We start from the raw sequence: 9,687 nt of genomic DNA, 5'->3' as shown, positions 1-9,687 counted from the left end.
TGAATCAGCATCTTCCATCAAGACCCCAGTATTACCCACCAAGCCAGTTAGAGTTATATCAGCTTTGGTGGGTAAGGCTTATTCAGCGGCTGATCAGGCTGCAGCGTGCCTTCACACTATGTCACTGCTGCAGGCTGACCAGGCCGAACTATTAGGAGATCTTGATGAGGGCGGGGGTATTGGCCCAGACACGGTTTGCGAACTCCCTCGGGCCACAGATTTGTCTCTCAGGGCCGCCAAGGAGATGGCTAAAACTATCGGCCGGTCTATGGCAGCCCTGGTGGCCACTGAGAGACATCTTTGGTTGAATTTAAGCAACATTAAGGAGAAAGATAAAAACCTTTTGATGGACACTCCTATCTCTTCCTCTGGCCTCTTTGGCAACGCAGTAAACTCGGTTGTCGGGAGGTTTCAGGAATCAGCCAAGCATTCCGCTGCATTCCAGAAACTCCTCCCCCGCCGTACTCATGTCTCCCGGTTTGCAGAGCAGGAGCAGCCCCAAACATCTAAAGCCAGCTCCTCACACCGTGCCACACAAAAACAGAGCGTGGCTTCCCGTGCTCCCGCACAGAAAGAAAGAAGCTGGGGACACAGAAAGCGCGCTCAACCGCAGCCTTCAAGGGGTAAGACGGATCTGCGGACCGTCATTATTTCCAAGAAGGCTGCGGGAAAAAGGTCCTGACGCCCGAGGGCACAGGCCATTGAGGGTAGTCCCCCTCGAAGTAGAGCGGTAAACATCTCACTATACAGTGCCCGTCTCCCTTCGTCGCCCTCAAGAGACCGTTATGCTAACCCTGCCACCTCGTGTGATTCAGGGCGCGGCGGTCTCCGGCGAGCACATATCTCAAGGTGCACCTGGAAACGTAGTGGTCTCGGGATGCCCGCCCCCTCCGAGGAGGGTCCCAGAGCAGTCAGTTCAGTCGTTCCCCGCCGGTTCGCCGTTTTGGGGTGACAAACTGACTGCTTAACAACAACTAAATCCAGAAACCATACTCTAGAGGCTGGTACCTCTAGTAGAATTTTTGACAGCGTGGAAGCTACTGCCAAATATTTCTCGTTGGGTTCTGCAGACCATAGAAAAGGGTTATCAAATACAGTTCGGGTCTCGCCCACCCAGGTTTATGGGGGTCCTATCCACCATGGTGGACCCCGAGCAGGTTCTGGTAATGGAACAAGAAGTGAAAACTCTGCTGGAAAAAGGGGCCATAGAACATGTACCTCCCTCTAGCTGGGGCACCGGGTTTTACAGTCGGTATTTCATCGTTCCAAAGAAGGATGGGGGTTTGAGTCATGCAGCTAAAGTTCAAAATGTTAACATTGAGACAAATTGTGCCTCAGATCAGATCCGAGGATTGGTTTGTCACAATAGATCTCAAGGACGCATACTTCCACATTTCTATTCTTCCATATCACAGGAAGTTCCTGAGGTTTGCTTTTGGGGACAAAGCATACCAATATCGAGTTCTTCCGCGCACTTTCATGAAATGCGTAGATGCAGCCCTGTCACCTCTGCGTCTTCAGGGAATTTGCATCATGAACTACATCGACGATTGGTTGATTCTGGCTCATTTGCATCAGTTGGCGGTTCGGCATCGAGATGTCGTTCTCGCCCACATGAAAAAGTTAGGGTTACGGCTAAACACCAAGCAGAGTGTGCTTTCTCCATTACAGAGGACCACTTTTCCAGGCGTGGTTTGGGATTCTATGTTGGTGCAGGCATGCCTATCACTATCACGTCACTATCACGTCAGTCCTGCCGAGCCTGCACATCACGTCAGTCCTGCCAAGCCTGCACATCACGTCAGTTCTGCCGAGCCTGCACATCACGTCAGTTCTGCCGAGCCTGCACATCGCGTCAGTTCTGCCGAGCCTGCACTTCACGTCAGTCCTGCCGAGCCTGCACATCGCGTCAGTTCTGCCGAGCCTGCACTTCACGTCAGTCCTGCCGAGCCTGCACATCGCGTCAGTTCTGCCGAGCCTGCACTTCACGTCAGTCCTGCCGGGCCTGCACATCACGTCAGTTCTGCCGAGCCTGTGCATCACGTCAGTTCTGCCGAGCCTGTGCATCACGTCAGTTCTGCCAAGCCTGCGAATCACGTCAGTTCTGCCGAGCCTGCACATCACGTCAGTTCAGCCAAGCCTGCACATCACGTCAGTTCTGCCGAGCCTGTGCATCACGTCAGTTCTGCCAAGCCTGCGAATCACGTCAGTTCTGCCGAGCCTGCGCATCACGTCAGTTCTGCCGAGCCTGCACATCACGTCAGTTCTGCCGAGCCTGTGCATCACGTCAGTTCTGCCAAGCCTGCGAATCACGTCAGTTCTGCCAAGCCTGCGAATCACGTCAGTTCTGCCGAGCCTGCGCATCACGTCAGTTCTGCCAAGCCTGCACATCACGTCAGTTCTGCCGAGCCTGCACATCACGTCAGTTCTGCCGAGCCTGTGCATCACGTCAGTCCTGCCGAGCCTGCACTTCACGTCAGTCCTGTCGAGCCTGCGCATCACGTCAGTTCTGCCGAGCCTGTGCATCACGTAATGCCCGCCGAGCCAGAGTCTTTTTCACCGCTGGTCCTGTCCAGCCCAGAGCCTTTTTCACAGCTGGTCCTGTCCAGCCCAGAGTCTTTTTCACCGCTGGTCCCGTCCAGCCCAGAGCCTTTTTCACTGCTGGTCCCGTCCAGCCCAGAGCCTTTTTCACCGCTGGTCCCGTCCAGCCCAGAGACTTTTTCACCGCTGGTCCTGTCCAGCCCGGAGCCCGTCTTGACACCAGAGCCTGAATTCCCAACCAGCCTCCCTCTCCCACCTCCTCCCATCTACTACCTCTCTACCTTTCCTCCACAACTGCCTGGTAGCCCCTCTGCTCCTGTATCCACCTTTGAGGAGGTGGAGTTGCAGAGGATCTGCCTGCCACCAACTCCTTCAGGGTCGGTGGATCCCCGGTCTCCGCCTCAATCCTCCTCGACCAGAACTCCGCCTCAGCCCAACAGTCCATTGACATCCCCTTGGCTCTTACCTCCTTCAGCTCCACCATTTCCCATCAGTGCACCAGTTCCGCCAGGCTCCCTCGTCCCCCCGGATCCACCTTTGTCGCTCGTCCACCTTCCCTCACCTCTGGACTGCACTCCTCTGGCTTCGCCTCGTCCCTTCGTCCACCCGGCTCAGTTGAACTACTCACTCCCGTCAGTTCCTCCTTGGTCCTCACTCCCTCTGTCTTCACCCCGCCCTTCTGTGTCCCGGCCTGCACTTCAGTCGCCTGAGCCGGCGGTCCCGCCATGTCCCGCTGGATCTTCGGCTCTACGGCTCCAACCTGGTCACCTCTCCCACCTGCTCCACCCCCCTCAGTCGGCCCCCTGGTGTCGTTATCCCTACCTCCACCGCTTTTGTTTTCCCGCCACTTATCCGTTGCCATGTCTACCTTCATTAGTTCGTCATCATCACCTGTGTCTTGTCAATCACCTTCATCTGTGTCACCTGGTTTATGTTCATCAGTGTCTGTATTTAGTTCCCTCTGTTCAGTCATTCTTTGTCCATTCTTGTCTATGTAACGTCATAACGTGTATATCCTGCCATTTTGTATCACTTGAGTTATAATTGTATGTAAACACTTGTATTGTATTGTATTGGAACCTTCTGCCTTCCTCGTCTTCTTCTGCCTGCACACACAATTACAGTTGCACACGTTGGATCAAATAGTTTGTCTGTAATCTCAGGCATTTCCTACATTAGATCCACAAGCTTTAAGATGTGTGTTTTTACAGTGTGTGCAGTGAATGAAGAGCTCTTTAAACACGGCAGTGGAAACTTGTGAAACATCTGTCAGTCTGTGTGTTGCTCCACAAAATTCTGCTTTGACCTGCAGACGAAACACACTATCCTGTCAGTAACGTAAGTTCTTCAAGATTTATTCCTAGATTAATAAACCATTGTACACTTGCAGCTGTGCTGGACTGAATATTCAGAACAACAGCATTCTTGCTTCTGTGATATTGGTTGGTTTATAAATGTATTTATTCATTCTATGCTGTGTGTGTGAATTTCAGTTAAGTTTACATAAAACTATAACACAAACACAAATAATTGCAAGATTTTTAGCTTTCTGTTATATTTATTAATTGTTCTATTGGCACCTTGCCACTGTCTCTCTCTCTCTCTCTCTCTCTCTCTCTCTTCTAGCTCCTAATCTGAATGACGCACTTTGCCAGCTTTCTTATGTGTGTGTCTCTGTTGTTGCATTCCTGCCTATATAATGCAGAGTGTGTCTTCTAGCCATTACCAAGGGATTGGTCAGATATAAACATTCAGTCAGTATGTGTGTGTGTGTGTGTGTATGTCGTGCTGGCAAAATGAACCAGAGTGTGCATGGGCTAATTTCGAGCTACAGGCAAAACAAGTGAAAAAAATGTAAATTAAATTTTTTAACATTTTAGAATTGAGTTTAATTTGAGGTTTTCACAAAAATGTGTTCACTAAGCCCTCGTCTAGCGATCCCAATGCTCCAAATTGTAATTAAACATCTAAAGGTATCTTTATTTGTACGTTTTCTGAGAGGAGTAGTACCTTTCCTTTTCCTTGAAAAATTCGTTTTTTCTCTGCTCGCTTCTCGACGACTGGCACTTCCTCTCAGCACAAGTTTGGTATCGTTTTAAAGCGCAGCATTCCAACTTTGTGAATATTCATAGCAAATTCTCGATGGCATGAGTCTGAACCAATGAATGCGATTTTTTTTATCTCATGCTGAAGTAAGCAAAACAACCTATCGCCCACTGACTGACTGACAGATCCGAATACAGAATTACAGACAGTATTTTAAAATATCTGTCTTGGCGAAAATTCACACAAACATTATCTGCTATGTCTTAAATGAACGGTTAACTGTTGGGGGAACACATTTGATGTGTAAAATTAGATCTGTGCGATACAGTAGGTCTTAATATATTAGCTGTCTGTTTCATCAATGTTAAGCAAAATATTGTGGTATCATGGAAAAAAGTGGAATATATATTTTTCCTATAGATATGGGTTTTGACTAGGTGTGTGCCAAATTTGGTGTTATTACCAGGGATTTTATGGTATGGTTGCTAAGTGATTTTGTTCTCTTTCATAGGTTCACTGGACGCTGCTTAGCGATGACGCAATGGGAACGCCCTTAAGGCTGATACTTCTGCGTTGCCAGAGCCTCTACGCTGTAGACGACGCGTTGGTTTTCATTTATACTTCTGCGTGGTTGTCCGCGTTGACGCAATTTCACATGCAGAGGGAGCATGTGAAACCCGAGAGAGCGGTTCTAATGGACCAATCACAGCACTTGTGTCCGCGTAGAATTGACGCGTTGTTACATTTTTGGAGAGGTGCCCATCAGGGTACGTGCGCTACACACAGCCTACGACGTAGCTACGGTGGGAGGTCGACGCAGAAGTATAAATCTTTAGGGCGGTGCTGATTGTCTGAACTTGTTGTCACGGTTCATAAATCCTATGTCTCTTTCTTGTCTCGTGTTCTGTTGTTGTGTGTGTGTGAGTGCTGATTGTGTGGGCGTGCCGGCTCATTAGTGCTCATCAGCGATCCAGCTCATCATCCCCGTCACCAGCTGCAGCTCATCTCATCACCCTATATATACTCACCACTTTCTCATCTCCTTTGTCAGATCGTTGTTTGTGGTGTCCCGGTGTGTTTTCCAGTCTGCGTTCGAGTCTTGTGCCTTCCGTGTTCCTGTTCGTGTTCCTGTGGATTTACTTTGGATTATCTCACCTCTGGACTCACCTCATCGCACTGCTGCACCTTCACCACCGTGTTCATCTGGCCATCGGGGTCCCTGCGCCACTAGCCTGTTCTCTGGACGTTACGTCATTTATATCACAATAAAAGAGTTTACTTGCATCTTGCTTCCTTCCATCATTTCATGACAGAACGATCTGACCAAACCATGGAAGCAGCGAGTGGCTCTTCAAGTTCACTGGAAACGTTTGTGAGCAACAGCATACAGAGAATGGACGCTCAAGAGAAAAACCTCAATGATACAGCTCGCGCTGTTCAGGCGTTAGTGGCGCAGGCGTTAGTGGCGCAGGTGTCCGGGCTCACCCAGCAGATTCAACAGCTTCGCGTTCCCACTGCGCCACCCACTGCGCCGATTCCCCCACCACCAGTACAGCCCTCCCAGTTGGAGCCCCGCCTGCCGGTTCCCGAAGCCTATTCAGGTGAACCAAATTACTGTCGAGCTTTCCTAACCAGGTGTTCGATGCATTTCTCTCTTCAGCCCAGGACATTCCATGATGAGCGAACCAAGGTCGCGTTCGTATTGACGCTTCTGACTGGGAAAGCGGCGCTATGGGGAACGGCGGTGTGGGAGAATCAGGATGAATGCTGCTCCTCGTTCCAGAGGCTCTCCGACGAAATGAGGCGGGTATTTGATCGTGCTGTTGCAGAGGCTGCTAGAGTGCTGGCAGATTTACGACAAGGTGAGAGATTCGTGTCGGATTTTTCGATTGAGTTTCGAACCCTTGCAGCAGAGAGCCAATGGAACGAGGAGGCACAGTGGGACATGTTCCTGCATGGGCTGGCTGACCGCGTCCAAAAGGAGATCTACGCCATGGACCTTCCCACCAGACTCAATGACCTCATTGCTCTGGCCCTGAGAGTGGACGCACGGCTTTCTCGTGTAGATCGACGTTGTCAACCTAACCGTCCTTCTGGAGGGATCGAGGGACAGCGTTCCGGAGGCGGGGACGCGGTCAGCCCCGTCTACGATCACGAGGCCATGCAGGTGGGTCGAGCCCGGCTTTCCCGGGAGGAGAAGGAGAGGCGGAGATCCCTGGTCCTTTGCATGTACTGTGGAGGAGCTGGACATTTCGCTTACAGTTGTCCGTTAAAAGGCCCAGCCCGACAGGATCTCTGCCGGGAAGACCTCATCAACATCTACTCTCCTTCCGGTAAGACTCCGATGGTCAACTCACCTCCACGACTGTCAGGCACTTCTGGATTTGGGGGCTGAAGGTAATTTCATGGACCAAACTTTTGCACACAAGTTTCAAGTTCCTCTCAGACCCCTCACGCACCAGATTGCAGTACACGCCCTCAATGGTCAGAAACTCCCCACCATTTCACTGGCCACCGAAGACATCACCCTCATCACATCAGGCAATCATACCGAAACCATCTCCTTTTACATTCTGGACACTCCTCTTGCACCCATCATCCTTGGTCACCCCTGGCTCACCCGTCACAACCCCAAAGTGGACTGGCAGTCAAAGTCTGTGTCGGCGTGGAGCAGTCATTGTCATAAGTCTTGTCTTGTGTCTGCCTGTCCGTCTGTTTCTGTCCCTGTGTTTCAGGAGGAGGCAGTGGATTTATCTAACGTGCCCGCGGAGTACTTGGACCTGAAGGAGGTGTTCAGAAAGTCTCGGGCTGCTTCTCTTCCCCTGCATCGTCCCTATGACTGTGCTATAGAGTTATTGCCAGGTACGTCTCCGCCTAAGGGCAAATTATATTCACTCTCTGTTCCGGAGAGAGAGGCCATGGAGAAATACATTTCTGATTCTCTAGCAACGGGGTTCATCTGCCCTTCCTCTTCTCCAGCGGGGGCGGGGTTCTTTTTTGTGGGGAAGAAGGATGGATCATTGTGACCTTGTATTGATTACCGGGGGTTGAACAGCATCACGGTAAAGAATACTTATCCTTTGCCATTGATGTCTTCGAGCCTTCAGCCTTCGAGAGGTTGCAGGGAGCATCTATCTTCACGAAATTGGATTTACGGAATGCTTATCATTAGGTCCGCATCAGGGAGGGGGATGAGTGGAAGACCGCTTTTAACACCCCCAGGGGGCACTTTGAATACTTGGTTATGCCTTTCGGCCTTTCCAACTCCCCAGCGGTCTTCCAGGCACTTGTCAATGACGTGTTACGAGACATGGTCGATCAGTTCATATATGTCTACCTGGATGACATATTGATTTTTTTCATCGTCTCTCCAGGAACACGTCCAACACGTCCGACAAGTGCTTCAGAGGTTGCTAGAGAATGGGCTTTTTGTCAAGGCGGAGAAATGCGCTTTTCATGCACAGTCTGTTCCTTTTCAAGGTTACATCATTTCGGATGAGGGAATGCGCATGGATCCTGAGAAGATCAAGGCTGTGGTGGATTGGCCAAGTCCAGATTCCCGTAAGGCCCTACTGAGGTTTCTGGGGTTCGCCAATTTCTACCGGCGTTTCATTCGCAATTTCAGCCAACTGGCCGCACCTCTGACTGCCTTGACCTCCCCCAGAATGACGTTCAGGTGGTCAGACGCAGCCGAGGCTGCGTTTGCCAAACTAAAGGGTTGCTTCGTTTCAGCCCCCATCCTGATAACCCCTGATCCATCACGTCAGTTCGTGGTGGAGGTCGATGCGTCAGAGGTGGGGGTAGGTGCAGTGTTATCCCAGCGTTCTCCTTCAGACGACAAGATGCATCCTTGCGCGTTTTTGTCTCATCGTTTATCCCCTGCCGAGCGCAATTATGACATTGGCAACAGAGAGTTGTTGGCGGTCAAGTTAGCATTGGAGGAGTGGCGCCACTGGTTAGAAGGGTCGGGGGTACCTTTTATCGTCTGGACCGATCACAAGAACTTGGAATACATTCGGACTGCTAAAAGACTAAACTCCAGGCAGGCTCGGTGGGCTCTTTTTTTTGGTCGTTTTGATTTTACTCTCTCGTACCGCCCGGGTTCCAAAAACATCAAACCTGATTCTTATCGCGTATTTTTGACCGTTCCGAACGCCCATCTACTCCCGAGTGCATTTTACCAGAGACTTTATTTATCTCTACACTCACATGGGAGATCGAATCGAAGGTCAAGAAGGCCTTAGAAGGGGTAACGCCTCCGGCTCGTTGTCCACCGAATCGTTTATTTGTGCCTGAGGGTTTACGGTCCAGCGTTATTCAGTGGGGACATTGTTCCAATGTGGCTTGTCATCCAGGAGTTAATCGCACTAAATTTTTAGTCAAGCAACGATTCTGTTGGCCTCTTATGGCTCGTGACGTTCACAGTTTTGTCTTGGCTTGCTCAGTTTGCGCCACGGGTAAGACTTCTAATCGACCTCCAGATGGGTTACTTCAACTGCTGCCGGTGCCTTCGAGACCCTGGTCCCATATCGCTCTAGATTTTATCACCGCTGCGATGTTTAGTGTCCAAGAATCCTTCCTCTTGGAGTCAGCAACTGTCTATGGTGGAGTACGCCCACAACACGTTGCCAGTGTCGTCCACTGGCCTATCACCGTTTGAGTGTAGTGTAGGGTACCAGCCACCAATTTTTCCTAGTCTGGAATCCGAAGTCGCGGTCCCCTCCACCCACGCCTTCGTCCAGAGGTGTCGCCGTACTTGGACTAGAGCCCGTGAGACTGTACTCCAAGTGGGGGCGCGCACCAAGGCCAAAGCCGATCGCCACCGGCGTAGGCCTCCCGTATACGTCATCGGTTCCAAAGTGTGGCTTTCTACCAAGGACATTCCTCTCCGCTCCGTTTCGAATAAGCTTGCACCTAAATTCATTGGCCCGTTCTCTGTCACTAAAATCATTAGTCCGGTGACAGTCCGCCTCAATCTCCCTCCAGTGTACAGGAGGATTCATCCCGTTTTTCATGTGTCCAAAATTAAGCCCGTTTTCTTTGCTCGCATTAATCCGCCAGTCCCGGTTCCTCCTCCGCCGCGACTCGTAGACGGGGAAC

This window comes from Rutilus rutilus (genome assembly GCF_951802725.1).
Source record: "Rutilus rutilus genome assembly, chromosome: 6".
NCBI classification, from domain to species: domain Eukaryota; kingdom Metazoa; phylum Chordata; class Actinopteri; order Cypriniformes; family Leuciscidae; genus Rutilus; species Rutilus rutilus.
Note: the sequence above shows the minus strand (reverse complement) of the source record.